The sequence below is a fragment of the Canis lupus genome, chromosome 35, assembly GCF_011100685.1.
Source record: "Canis lupus familiaris isolate Mischka breed German Shepherd chromosome 35, alternate assembly UU_Cfam_GSD_1.0, whole genome shotgun sequence".
NCBI lineage: Eukaryota > Metazoa > Chordata > Mammalia > Carnivora > Canidae > Canis > Canis lupus.
This window is the reverse complement of record NC_049256.1, coordinates 12771475-12786340: the sequence shown is the minus strand read 5'-3', so window position 1 is coordinate 12786340 and position 14866 is coordinate 12771475. Positions and strand designations below refer to the sequence as shown.

Here is a 14866-nt window from a genome sequence, read left to right as displayed (position 1 = left end):
AGGAAGCTCAGAGTCTAATTTATGGCCTAATTTCCATTAACTATATCTTAATGCCATTCTCCATTTCTCTCACAAGTTTCATATTGACAAGATATATGTTTTAATTATAATTTGCCTCAATACCATTATGGAAACTGATGTGATTTGTTGAACATTGTTTCAGTGTTTATTGAGCACTTATTATCTAATCGATCGGTGGATACAAAGATAAATGACTCTTCCCTCCAGCAAATCATGAATTCACAATATACAAATAAATAAATATGCAAACAAACAAATAGCACAAGCATAAGGTCCAAAATCCTGCATGAATTTTTTGTTGAACAAATGTATAAATTAGTGCCTGGCTAGAAAAATAGTAAAGTGTAAGACATTTTAAAACATAACATTTTAAAAAATAAAATTTCAGAGAAAACCACGTTAAATGCTTAAAGTTGGGGGGGAAATGCAACTTATTTGAGAGTGATTTCAAGAGACAGAACCAGCGTCTGTGGGGCTCAGCAGTTATGGTGCATAGACCACTTCATGGTGTTCCAGGGTCCCACCTTGCCTCCCCATATTTGATGTAGGTTGGAATCCGTGTTATACTGTTGATCTCACCTGCCTTGAGCACGTGGTATGAAATCTGAAGAGCTCTCTGAAGAACCCAAAAGACTTTATTCTCAGGTCATGTTCAGTTGGGTTACTCTATTGGGCATTGAAACACTTTCCTTCATCCGCCATCTCACAAGGACCCACCATAGCGGGAAAGATCTTTTGAAATGGGAGAGAAAAAAGTATAAAAGGGCATAAAAAAAAAATCGATCCCAAAGTGAAGTCTTGGCAGTTCAGAGCAACAGGATCTCTAGAGTTGCACACTTTCACACAACTAGTGATGTCTTACAAATACGTGAAACATGCGAAGAATTGGTTTGGAAAGAAAAAATGTTTTTATGGAGATGCCGCAGAAGGCTTTCAGAGTATCTACTGCTGAAAGCACAGGAAAGGTTATTAAATGGTCTGATGTAGTCATAAGCATCTTATATTTTCCAAAAATGAGCAAAGGAGTTCCTTTTCAGCAGCAAGCCAGCACACGAGGGATTGTACAGTTCATGAAGCATTCTGTAATCCTGCAGTCCATCTTCTGAAAGACCTGTACAAGGTAAACAGCTTTTTCTTTCCTTTCTTTTCCCATTTTATCTTGAGAATGAGGACGGTTAAGGCAAAGAAAGTGAAGAGCTTCGCAAAGGCACTCCGCAGATTTGGCTAAAGTGAATTCCTCCTACCTCTGCTTGTTATCAAAGCTGCCTGTGGTACAGAAAGTGCTTTGGGCCACACACATTTCAACTTGTAAATGTGTTGCAAAACACGAGTAAGACTTGCTAGAGAGGTCTCATCTTGTGCAATAAAAGTAGGTGAAAGTTGAAAGTATTCAGGTCACCCAAAATTGTCCCAATAGATCAGATTTTACCCTGTTCCCCATCTCTCCCAAATTCATTAGTCCGCTGAAATATAATAGTTTATGTTAAAAACGGTCAATAGGTGAATGGCCTAAATGTTCACAGTACATTTAGATATAGAAGCATCCAAGGAAAGAGATACCAAGTCAAACCCCTCTTTGAAAGAACCTTACAAATGAGGACAAGTGAAGAGATAGGAGATTTCACCCCTGGGTGTACCATAAACTATTTCGAATCAAAGCCTCACTGACTTTAATCTGAGGCACTAACAGCCAAGAGAAGATTAATAAAGGCTATAAACACTTGACTTGTATCTGGGTGGGTTTTTTATAATGTGCCCTGCAATGGGGGATGGTAAACAATCCAGGCCTAGAGTGTTCCTCCTCTGCCTTCTGCTTCCTGCACCCCTCAGCTGAACAAACACGCAGACACAAGATTTCCTTCTCCAAACACGCTGTGTGGGTGAAAAGCCTTCATTCATTTTTATTTTTATTTGTTTATTTATTTACAAATGAGCAGGGGAGAGAGGGGCAGAGGGAGAGGGAGAAGCAGACTCCCCGCTGAGCAGGGAGCCTGACTCAGGGATGGATCCCAGGACCCTGGGATCATGATCTGAGCTGAAAGCAGATACTCAACCGACTGAACCACCTGGGCACCCCTGAAAAACCTTTAGATCTGATTTTTCCCTGTGTCCATTTTAGTACTTATTTACTTGAACTTTCTAGGTCTCATTTATGTGATCCCTCTTTCTGGGTTTTGACATTCTTTGCGTTTCTGTTTTCTGAGGGCCTTCATCAGAGCTGGCCTGTTGAGTGCCTGTCAAGTCTGCTTTGAGTCTTGACCACACCGAGGCTTAGGGCTGGCTGGCTCTAAACAAAACCGTGGCAGAGAAATGATAGTTCAACACTAGGGCCCTCACTTATGGAACTTTCTTCATTTTGCCCTGATACTTACCCACTTTGTTCCCCTTTCTTTCTCTCCTTCTCCATCAGTCACCATTTTAAACCCAAATGCTATCCCCCCCCATCCCTCCACAAGGCTCCATGGCACCTGGCTCACCTCTCCTTGTCGGGGCTCCTGTATGCTTGGATGCCCCTTCCAGGTCTGACTTCACTGGTAAGTGTTGGGTGCTGCCCTAGCACATGCTGGCTGCTTGGTGCTCTGGTATGGAGGCGATGCACTCCAGGCCTTCTTTTCTTTTCTGGCCCACCTGCACTGTCACAGTGGCCTCCTGGAGACTGTATTAAGGATTATGGGACGAGCTTGTCAAAGAGAACAAACAGGCTCCCCTCAGTCCTGTGCTATCGATTCCTTAGATCTAGACTGGGGCCTGGAAGCTTTGTATTTAAAACGTGATCCAGGTAATTCTTAAGCAATCATAACAGATAGGAATTTGGGATGGCTGCTTCTACTCCCAAGAGAGTTCAAACAGGATGTGTTTTAGATAGACAGGCAGAGAAGGAAGAAACCTGTTAGAGGCATTTGTTTAAACTGCTAAAGTTTCAAGGAAGTCCAGGACCCAGCATAAGCCTTTTCCAAGAATAATAGGTTGTGGGGCCCAGCAGCCCCCTCACCCCACTGTTACTTTGTTTGCCTAAAGGGAGCTATAGAGGATGTTAGAGATAAGGTGGGGTGAAGCCAGTCCAGGTGCAGCCTACTGATAGCCAAAGGAGAGGCTTCTACTCAGAAAATCCCCCTCTGAGTCACAAAACTCGTCTTTTTTTTTTAATAATAAATTTATTTTTTATTGGTGTTCAATTTGCTAACATACAGAATAACACCCAGTGCTCATCCCGTCAAGTGCCCCCCTCAGTGCCTGTCACCCATTCACCCCCACCCCCCACCCTCCTCCCCTTCCACCACCCCTAGTTCGTTTCCCAGAGTTAGGAGTCTTCATGTTCTGTCTCCCTTTCTGATATTTCCTACCCATTTCTTCTTTTGAAACATCGTTTTAAGCAATGATTTCTAGAGGAGAATATTTACAAGCTCAAGCTACCAGGGATGTACCGTCCCCTCTATTTGCATAGTTCAGCCCTTCTCAAACCTTTTGGTCTCAGGAAACCTATGCTCTTAAAAATGGTCGATGACCCCAAAGAGCTTTTTTTTTTTTTTTTAAAGATTTTATTTATTTATTCATGAGAGACACAGAGAGAGAGGCAGACACACAGGCAGAGGGAGAAGCAGGCTCCATGCAGGGAGCCCAACATGAGACTCGACCCCAGGTCTCCAGGATCACGTCCTGGGCTGAAGGCAGACGCTAAACCACTGAGCCACCCGGGCTGCCCCCCAAAGAGCTTTTTTAAATTGTGAGTTGTATTTATCAATATTTAATTATATCTGAAATTAAAACTAGGAAATATTTTTAATATTTACTTATTGATTCATTTAAAATAATGGTAAGAAACCATTACATCAGTGTAAGTTATTTGTATGAAAAGTAATTGTATTGTCCAAAACAAAAATATAGAGGGAGAATGTATCACTGTTTTACATTTTTACAAATCTCTTTAATGTTTGGCTTAAAAGTCGAGACATTGGAGCCTCATATCTGCTTCTGTGCTCAGTCCAATGAGTAAGAAGCAATATCACAGGTCATGTAGCCTCTGGAGGATATTCCCATCCACACGAGGGACAATGAAACTCACAAAAGCCAACATCTTGGTACTATTATCAAAACAGTTTTGATCTTGTGGGTCCCCTGCAACGTTGTGGGGATCCTTGGCACATACTTTGAGAACCATCCTCTCCCATCTTGTTTCTTGATTCTCATATGGACATAATTTTATGTAGAGATATATTGGAATAATTTTCTTTGTGAACAAAGCTTACCAATAGTGGTTTTTAATACCGCTTTTATGAATGTTCAAGAAGAAAATGTCAAAGCTGCGCATGAAGTCTTTTGCAAATGTGTGTTAAATAATCTTCCTAAGTTTAACTCAGTACCATGTTTATTCTTGCCAGGAAACATTTTATCTCTCTCTCTCTCTTTTTTTTTTTTGCCTTTTTAAAAAATTTAAATTCAATTAGCCAACATAAAATACATACTTAGTGTCAGATGTGGTGTTCAGTGATTTACCAGTTATGTATAACACCCAGTGCTCATCACATCATGTGCCAGGCAACATTTTATCTCGAAAAGATTGCACCTTCTGGAAATTAAAAAAAAAAAAGAATCTAGGAATTGGTACAAGTGGTAGTAGAATGTATGACACGTGTCATGTATTCATGACCTGGGGACACAGTTCACTCCTGGAAACGGGAAGTTTCGATTCATCTTTGGGGAGGGTGTGTCATGGAACAGCAGCTGGATTTAGCTTGTCAAGTAAACGTCAGCAGTGGATGACCATCCCTTATGGAGTATGCACTACTAAAGATTAAAATGGTAAAGGAAGTCTGCTGTTGACCTTGTAGGTAATATAAAGGCAGTGAGAGTACACGGTGTGTGCACATGCACAAGTATGTGTGTGTGTGTGTGCACGTGTGGTACACCGTATTACGGCATATCTACAGGCAAGACCTTCCAACGTGGGACATACAGGTTATATCTCTGTGTATTTCACTGTTCACAGTTACGCCCACCCCACTGTCACCCATGCATAGATGTCTGGAAAGGACTGAAGCCCTCCATTCTGTTCCTGCCCTGAAAGTGGGGGTGAGTTTCTGATGCCATATCCCGAAGCAATGCGAAACGAGGCAGTGATCTTTGTGAAGTGGGGGAGGTTATTTTCTTCAATGACAACAACCATTTTGCAGAGTAAACATTGTAGGCTAATGAGCCTCCTTAAATTCCAGCGTGTCATGGACTTGTAGTGTTGCAAATTAAAAATAGCAATATGTGGGGCTGTAGAAAACCCTGCACAATACTTAGAGTGTACCCATTGACTTAATTGCCTGAAAAATCTCTGCAATTATTTTATCAGCCCAGAATCAAGGAAATGACTATTTCAAGACAGAAGAGTGTAGAGGGTGGACCAAAGAGAGAGGAGAAAACAGGGAATCCCAGGAGCTGATGGTGAATCAAAATGACAAGGGAAGATGAGGACAGAGTCAGGATCCAGCTGGAGACTTCTTCATGCTTGGATAAAGATTTTGGCAGTGGCATAGCACAATGTATTTTTTTATTTAACAATTTGTAGTCAGTGTGGGTTATTGATCGTTACTTAGCTCAGTTCAGTTTTTTTGAGCACCCACTCTGTGTGCCACATGGTGCATCAGACGTGAGGGACAAAGGTGCATCAGATGTCACTCCTGCCCTCATGTGTGCCACATGGTGCATCAGACGTGAGGGACAAAGGTGCATCAGATGTCACTCCTGCCCTCAGGGAAGGGAGGCCCATCAGAAAGGACACGCTATCCTAGTGTGATGCAGCACACTTTCTCTTACTGCTAAACGCAACATTCATTTTCATGTTCACGTGCTATATAGCACATCCATTTTGTGACCAGTTATTGAAACCACAGATCTTTGAGTGTGCAAAGAGTTCCTTTTCAGAGAGGCTTTCCCATATTTCCCAAAGATGGGAAAATGTATTTTCTAATCCCTGCCTTCAGCTAAATATACGTATAAGCCTTTGTGTGAAGTACCATTTACTGCAACTCATTTAAGCTGGGATATATCGTGCAAAGTCGGAGAACAATAGGATATCCAGGAATCTCTTCTATAGCAAGTTGAATAACTATAATTAAGGAGAATTTTGAAAATGCGGTGGCCTCAAAACACAAGTGGCTACCGAATAGTAACCAAGCAAACTTGGGGTAGCTACAATCAGAGAAAGAACGAACACATTAGCAGCATAGCAAGTAAGAGGATATGATTCCTTAAAAGAAGAGGGGGCTATTTTAGTGACTGGGCTGTAGAAAATCAGGTCAGACAAGAAGGAAAAAGACCTTCTCTGAAGACGCTATTTGTTGTCTACGTCCCTTACCTGAATTTGTATCCATGGATAACATTTGATTAGCAATCACATATCCAATTCCAAGGAGAAAAAAAAAAAATCACAAGCATTAAATGTACCCACGTGGAAGATACCCGCATAATTACTTGCACAAGAAATTATCTGCTTTAAAGCAAAAATAAAAATAATAATATCCATAGCTGCTGGCCATTCAATGAACTGCCTTTTCAAAAAGAAAGGTAGAATTAAGGATTGAACAGTAATATAATTCTATTCCTTGTGAACTATTTCAGTAAGAGAAACCCTTAGGAATTCTTTTTTATTATTATTTAAATTCAATTAATTAGCATATACTGCATCATTAGTTCCAGAGGTAGAGTGCAGGAATTCATCAGCTGCATACAACACCCAGGGCTCATTCCATCATGTGCCATCCCTCATGCCTGTCACCCAGTTACCCCATCCTCCCTCCACCCCCTCAAGCTGCCCTCAGTTTGCTTCCTATGGTTAAGAGTCTCATAATTATAGTTTCTCTCCCTCTCTGATTTCGTCTTGTTTAATTTTCCCTCCTTTCTCCTATGCTCCTTGTTTTGTTTCCTAAATTCCACATAGGAGCGAGATTATATGATCATTATCTTTCTCTGACTTATTTTGGCTTCATGATTCTTAACTATAATTATAATTTATACAAGGAAAAAGCAAGATGAATATCCTGAAGTAGTTATGACACTTATGGGGTAATCACCACCGGCCCTACCCATTTTACTGCCCAGTTACACACTTGTGAATGCACACTCTGATCACACCACCACCATCACTACATGCATATGCACGCCTGCACAGACATACACACACTCACCAATGTAATATCTCTAATATGTTGGAGGGGAAAAATGGCTGTGTGAATTCGATTCCAAGACTGGCATAGCCAGAGTGGTGAACTACTTGACTCAGTCACCATTGTACATCTATTAATACGTCACACAACTTACTTGTGACCATTTTTCAAAACTTGCTAAGTAGATTTCATTTCTTGACATTCCATCCACGTTTCACTCTGCTTATCTTGTTCTGCATTCCTCTTCCTCCTCCACTGCATGTATCATCCATCTTAAATTACTTTTATTTATTTTCTTTTACATTCATTATACTTTTTCTTTTCCTTTTAAAGATTCTATTTTATGCTTCTATCTATCTATCTATCTATCTATCTATCTATCTATCTATCATCTATCTTCTATCTATCATCTATCTATTTATCTATTTGAGAGAGAGAGAATGTGCATGGCGGTGGGGGCCAGGGACAGAGGGAGAGAATCCTGAGCACACTCCCCACTAAGCATGGAGCCCCACCTGGGGCTTGATCCCATGACCCTGAGATGATGACCTGGACTGAAACCAAGAGCCAGATGCTCTACCGAATGAGCCACCTAGGCACACCTATACTTTTCATTTTCAATCATGTTGCATTTAAGCCAGTTTTTAGCCCTGTTAGGGAGAGATTTAAAGTTTTCAAGCTCAAAATCATTACCTGCCATACTAATGTGAAATCTATACAATGCTCAAAAACGCCTTCTTTCAATTAAAAAGATTGGACTTAGTGTTTTAAAATTCAAAATGAAAAAGAAATGTCTTCTATGGACCCTTCCTATAAGACATTTTCAATATATGTACATTTTATCCACAAAGAATTTTTATACATGGTTATGACAGAACAATTTTGTCTAATTTAACTGATTTCCTACTGGGCAATCAAGTTGGTATAATTAGTTGCACTTTGGGATAATTCTGTGTAGCATTCAGAAAGATATGAAATATATACATGCACATATGTATTTATATACACTCCTATCTTTATAAATCTGTCAGCTACAGCTGAAATTAAATGTTTCTATAAGAGTCCCTTATGCAAAAGAAAATTATATTATTCCTTGTTTCTCTTTCCAGACTTCACAAAATGGAGAAAATAAAATTACCAAAGCTACCCATATAATTAAAATAACAATATGATGTGTTAAAAATAGTTCTAATACGAAAAACTTATGCTGTGTTATAAACATTATTAGGATCCATTTTTACATGAGATCAAAGAGCTAAAAAATCTTACCCCCAGAAAAAAGATAAGAAACTAAACAATAAAAGAAGGAGAGACAGAGTTCCAAAAATACCCAGTTGTGTAATTTGAGCATTGCCATGAAAGCCAAATGAAACCAGGGAAATAAACAGAGAGCTTTAGAAAAGGTCGGGATAAACATCCCGGCAGATTTAAATTGACTGGGGTACTAATAAAGCTTAGGCTTGAGAGCCTCTCATGTGGGGGGTCTCGGTGAGTTCTAGAAACCACTGGTGTTCCAGTTGCCTCAAAGGGGGTCTCTGAGAAAAGGGACTCCAATCTTCACATCTCTGGTAATTTGCTGTGATCTCTTTTCTTATTCTAATAAGTATTCACATTTGGGCTTAATTCTGTATTCATAATTTTGTGCTGTTTTATTTAGAATGTTCTCTAAATACGGTTGCCAGATGTATTAATCTGCTTGGGCTGCCATAACAAATACCACAGACTCTGTGGCTTAAACAAGAGAAATTTATTTGCTTACAGTTCCAGAGGCTGGAAGTCCAAGATTAAGGCTTCTTCTGAGGCCTTGTGGAGGCCCATCTTCTCCCTGTGTCTTCTGTGGTCCTCCTTCTGTCCATGTGTCCAACTTTCTTCTTCTTGTAAGGACATCAGCCATATTGGATTGGGGCCCCATCAAACGATCCTATTTTAACCGAATTACTCTCTAATGACCCTACTTCCAATAAAGTCACATTCTGAAGTATTAGGAGGTGAGAATGTCAACATATGAATTTTGAGAAGACGCGATTCAGCCCATAATACCAGATTTAGCAAAAAAAAAAAAAAAAAAAGAAAGAAAGAAAGAAAAAAGAAACCCCCAAAACAGAAAAACAGGACTCCCAGCTAAATGTGAATTCCAAGTAAACAGTAAATATGTATGTCCCCTGAAGTATTGAAGATATATATACACATATGTACATATACACACAAAAATTATTCATTGTTTTTCTGAAATTCCATTTAACTGGGAATCCTGTATTTTACTTGATAGCTTTATCCCCAAATTACATAAACTTCAGGCAGGAAGAAGTACTCAGAGAGGGAGAAATAATGAGGAATCATTAGGATGATTTCACGTTAGGACTGAAAGACACAATAGAGAACCCCAAGTGCACCCCCCCACCTAGTGCTGAGTGCCCCGAGGCCTGGGTTGCAGAAGGGCTAGGAGCCCCAAGGCTTCACTGTCCCTCCCAGGCCAAGCCCTCCCCATGCTGAGAAAGTTACTAGAACCTCGCTCTGCATGCTCACTCCAGGGCAGCTTCCAGAAGCCAGCTGTGAGTCAACAGGGTTGGGTTTGGCTCTCGACCCATCTGCTCAGTCACACTGACACACCAGAGCACCCAGGGCCCTTGAGGTTATCTGGCTGTCCACCCAACCACCCCCGCCAACTGGAACACACTCTGAGGTCTCCTCAGGCCCCTGGCGAATCACCATACTTGAAGGCGGCTACGAGGGCTAGCTCTGAATTGCAGTCTCCTTTATGACAGTTCTTTAATTATGAAGCCCTTTGAGAATCCATGAACACTGGATCTTCCAGCCCCAAAGCATACCAATTCACCAAGACGACTGTGCATCTAATTTCAGGAGACTCAAAGAGCTCCTAAAGCCCCATCTTGGAAACACAGGTTAAGAGCCTCTGCCTTATACCAAGTGAGGCCCCAGTATATACTGGGAGGTTGCCACTCTGTCAAAACCGTGCTTGCACACACACCCTAACAGTGAAGTGAGTGTGTCCTGAGGAACCCAGGACACTTTGTCCAGGATGAGGTGTGTCTTGCAGCATAATACATTCATGAAGTGAGGAAGCCTTGCAAGCAAACCACTTCTGGAGCTGCTAAGTTGCATTTTTAATAAAGAATAATTTCTGAGAAACTAGAGAAGTTCTCAAAGAAGGGACTTCAGGCATCAGGGAGGGCCGAGTGGGAAAAATCTCTGCATGTGGGCCCATTTGCCAGCACCCCTGAGAGCACATCATGTCGGGGATCCCTCGCACCAGCTGTGCAGGGTGCTGCTAGGGACCCGATTAAGAGTTGGCATTCAAGGACTGCTCGCAATGGCGAGGGCACCGGGCAAAGCACTCTGTCAATGCCTCTAGGGTCCCCTTTATTCAGCTGGAAACGTAAAGGCTGAGTTTTTGAAGAACTTGCCCCAAGTCAAGCAGGTTCATTCCCCGGAGGGCTTGAGGCCCTGTCTGCTGGTTTCCATGAGCCATCCGCATGGTCCCTTCCAGATCTCCTTGCAGCCCTCCCAGTTTCAAGCTCGCAGGCTTGCCCTGGATCTGCTCTGCCCACTTGCTGGGCTCCTCTTTTGCCTTCTGGGTGGACATCTGGCATCTGGGAGAACTCCAGAGGCCACTTTTGGGCTTTTGTTCTCAGAGCCTCTTGGGAGAAGGTTTAGGAAAATGCTCCAAAGCCTGATCACAACTGGACAGTTTGGGTCTGCTTCTTAAAACATATATGGGATTGGCACAGCTGCTTTCCCTCCATAATTTTGTTCTTAAAAAGATAAATATGTGGGTTACTGTCTCAGTGATAGAAGTGAATGGACGAGCCCTGGCATTTTGGAGCATTTTTCTGTTTTGCTTTTGTTTTGCTTTTGTTTTGCTTTGTTTTAAAGCACATCTCCCATCCTTTGATCCAGGGACCTGAACCTCCTGTTTGGGTGATAGAAAACACTAAACGAACTACGACTTGGCTTGGTCATCTGACAATAACGTAATTCAGCAATAAGGCATTTCCAATCTAAGCCTTGTTGAGCCAGTCAATTTCTCTCCTTTCTCTCCCCTCCTAGCCACCAGCCTCGTATATTAGGACCCTCCCAGGGCTTCCTGCTTTGCGTGTTAGAAAACCCAACCTCCCCCCGGGTTCCTCACATTTTTAAAAAATAGGTCTTAAGCCTCCTCTGTCCTTTGAGGAACTCTCTGCTTAAAGCCTTCCGCTTAGGATCATTCCAGTGTACACGTTGTGAATTTAAACCTATTGTGAATTTAATGTGGTCTAATGAGCTTTGCTTAGGAAAAAAGTGTTCTTGGGTCACAGAATCACATTCATTGCTGTCGCCAGCCAGCTTTTAATTACATGCTTTTGATTACCAGGGCAACGAGGAGAGAGACCGGGTCCTCTGGGTGACCTCATCGCCACCAATAGAAAAACAAGGAAAATAACAGGCATTCTATCTGAGATGGAGCATTACTTTTATCCAGTAGGACAGCACATTTGTAGAATGACTTTATCTTGATAATGTTGAGGTAACTGTTTCTTGATCAGAAGCCATTCTCTTTTTAGACTTTTAACTTCTTGAGAAGAGTCCTTTTCTTTGGAATTTTTTGCTCTGCCAACCGACACGCAAGCACAAACTCACATTCCACATGACCTAATGCACGACTTTCTGCTGAGTTAGGATTTTATTCTTCCTTAAGCTGATTGACAGAGAAATGTTTAATGTCTCGGGAAAGGAATGTGCAGCTTAGAAGCTCCAGGGATCAGGTGTAAGGCGAAGGCAGATTGTGATCTCCAGGGAAGGAAGAATTTCCCTGGAACACTGAAATCACAGCTGGCCAATCGGAAGGAATGAGTTTTGACAACAGAAGCAGTGGGGATCTCTGCATTGGGAGGAAAGGTAAATGGCCCAGTTGGCCAGAAGGTCGGCCATGGCTGGAAGTGAGAGCATCCAGGTGTCCCAGCAGGATGTCCCAGACCAGCAGGGCTCCGCCCACATTTCTGTGCCTTTGCCACCTCAGCACACATTGGCCCTGCAGGCAGCTGTAGGCCAGAGAACCTGTATTTCTTTGTCTGGGGCTTTCTCTGAGGAGTGAAGCCTGCTTTGCTCACCCATGAAACAGGCCCAAAGGGCCAGGAGATTAATACCCCTTGGGAGTGAATCCAGTGACCCACTGAAGTTAGTGTAGGTATCAGAGAGCTCTGCTTCCTAAAGCTATACATAGCCACTATGTAAAACAAGAATTTTTATTTATTTATTCATTTTTTGGTTATTTCTCATGAATCTGGAGGTAAGAAATTCAGGCAGGACACAGGTGGGCAGTCTTCAGGTCTACACTGGGTCACTTGCTGAGTTGCCTTCTTGAGAGCAGTGAGGCCCAGGAAGGTCCCCTTCACGTGTGTGGCTCTCGGGTCCTCCTCAAAGTGGCCTCTTTCTCTTCACACCATGTCTCACTATTCAGTGGATGAACCTAGATTGTTTCCAGAATGGCAGCCAGCTTCCTTAGCGAGTGTGGAAGTGGAGGTTTCTGGGTCTCCTTCTGACTCAGGACCTGCTCAACTGTACCTCTGTCACCTTCTATTGGTAAAAGCAAGTCACCAGCCAGGCCTGTCTGAGGGAGAAGAAAAACAGACCCCGTCTCCCCTTGTGAGGAAGGGCAGGCCTGTTCCTCCAGGGAGGGAAGATCATCTTCCACAGGGTGTGGGTGTGACCCCTCCGGGGTCAGAGCGGGAGGTCGCCAGGTGGGAAGTAACCAGAAGGTAACTAGAAGGTAACCTGGAGGTAACCAGGCAGCCTGGGTGAGTGTGGGGGCTGGCAGGCTTCTCCTTTCCTAGCTCAATACCTCACTCCCTTGATCATGGGTCCTGAGAGCACCGCCCCAATTAGCCACTTGAGCTCGATGACTTTTCTCAGGGTCTGTTTCCGGGGAAGCTCAAACCTAAAAGCCAATGATGGAGAATATTGATGGCATAAAAACATCAAGGACACCTTTTCCTCTTGAAAGCTGTGAGAGGGAATGGGGGGCAGATGAGAGACCCTTAGAGCGATTTGTTCTTTCCCCCAGTTTTACTTTCTCAGGATAAATTCAGCAAAAAGAGGTGAGGATTTTAAAAGAAGCAACGTGACCTATGTCTCCTTTTCTCCCATTGACAGCATTCCGGGAACCAGAACGTTGGCACCATCCTCTCCACTCTGGGCTTTGGAAACAGGGCATCATGAGTTGTTCTCCACTAAGAGGCTGTGAAGAGTCACTACAAATCCTGTTCTCATCCCTCTTTGTGTTAAAAAATGAGTCTCCTGTCCAGAGCACCATGTCTAGTAACTTAGTAACTCAGTTGATGCTGATGACGGGAGCTCGTTTTATTGTTTTAATCTCAGCACTGGAAAATGTAACTAAGATTCAACTGCACTAGGTTGAAGAAACTGTTGTTTTTTTCACATTTGAACAAACCTGTGAACTTCAACCCCGAGAAAACTAGTTCTGAGTGGATTGGGATGTTAGCACCCAGGGACTTTGGTTAGCTCTCAGCAGTGTTTTCAGTGTCAAGAGCCAAGTCCCTGCCATAGTACACGGTCAATAAATATTTGTTCAATAAATAACTCCCCGTATTTTGAGGGGGGTGGTTAATGATAAGGATAATACTTTCATGGTTCCCTTACCACCGCTACCCGCATCCTTTTACCCATAATATAGCAGGGAATAAAGGTATGTTAGGGATAGGAATGATTATTTCCTACACTGGTGGAGGACTTACAGTGTAGAAAAAAATTAACACCTATGTTATTGAGATACAGGAAGTAAACTGTTAAATAATATAATAAGATTTAGAAGTTAAAGAAAGGAAGGAAGGAAGAAAGGAAGAAAGAAGAAAAAATGTTTTCAAAGATCATGCACAGCTAATACAAGTCTAAAAGGAAAGTTATGTCCCTCCATTGATGAATAGATGCATATTTTCTGTGATTTTGAACTTTTGGGATTCTACTCTGTATAGTGAATTCACTAGGCTTTCATAGCGGAAGCATAATTGTTGGGCTGAATGTGCACAGCAGAAAAAACTAGAAGTAATACACGCAGAGAAAGTGTCTGTGGTCTTGAAAAGCCCAAGATGATCCATATTTCTGTCTAGTAGTTTAAACCCAAGACAAGGGCACCTGGGTTGCTCAGCGGTTGAGTGTCTGCCTTTGGCTCAGGGCGTGATCCCGGGGTCCTGGGAGGGAATCCCCAGTCGGGCTCCTCGCAGGGAGCCTGCTGCTCCCTCTGCCTGTGTCTCTGCCTCTCTCTCTCTCTCTGTGTCTCTCATGAATAAATAAATAAAATCCTTTAAAAAAATCCATTTTATACTTTAAAAAGTATATATACTTTAAAACACAGTCTTGGCTATACCTACCTGCCATGGTAGTTCCCCAACAGGCTTAGCCAGGTAACACCCCAAAGAGTCGGCCAAGGTCAGGCAACCTCATTAAGTATCTTTATCCCAGTCTCGGGATATTCTATTTTCTGATCATGGAACCTATGATGAGTCACTCCTGGGTGATAAATCGCTGTTTTGTTGACCCTCATCCAGAGATGCCATCACACCCACAAAAAGAAATGAATATTTAAAGGAATTTCAGGTTCTAGCTGATAGGATGAGCCAGGGAGGGATTCTTTGGGAAAGAGAACTGCTTGACAGCCATTCAGGTGGATATGGGCTCAG

At 42.4% G+C, this 14866-nt stretch overlaps 1 long non-coding RNA gene across 2 annotated transcripts in view; it reads left to right on the top strand.

Moving 5' to 3' along the window:
* LOC111094013 overlaps positions 1 to 13475 on the top strand; it is a 79322-nt gene extending 65847 nt beyond the window's left edge. Inside the window, exons 8-9 of one of the 2 annotated variants that reach the window (XR_005384333.1) lie at positions 5009 to 5091; positions 13323 to 13475. This is a non-coding gene — a long non-coding RNA (uncharacterized LOC111094013). The remainder of the gene's footprint in view (positions 1 to 5008; positions 5092 to 13322) is intronic. The other variant, XR_005384334.1, reaches the window with a different exon arrangement.
* The last annotated feature ends 1391 nt before the right edge of the window (positions 13476 to 14866 follow it).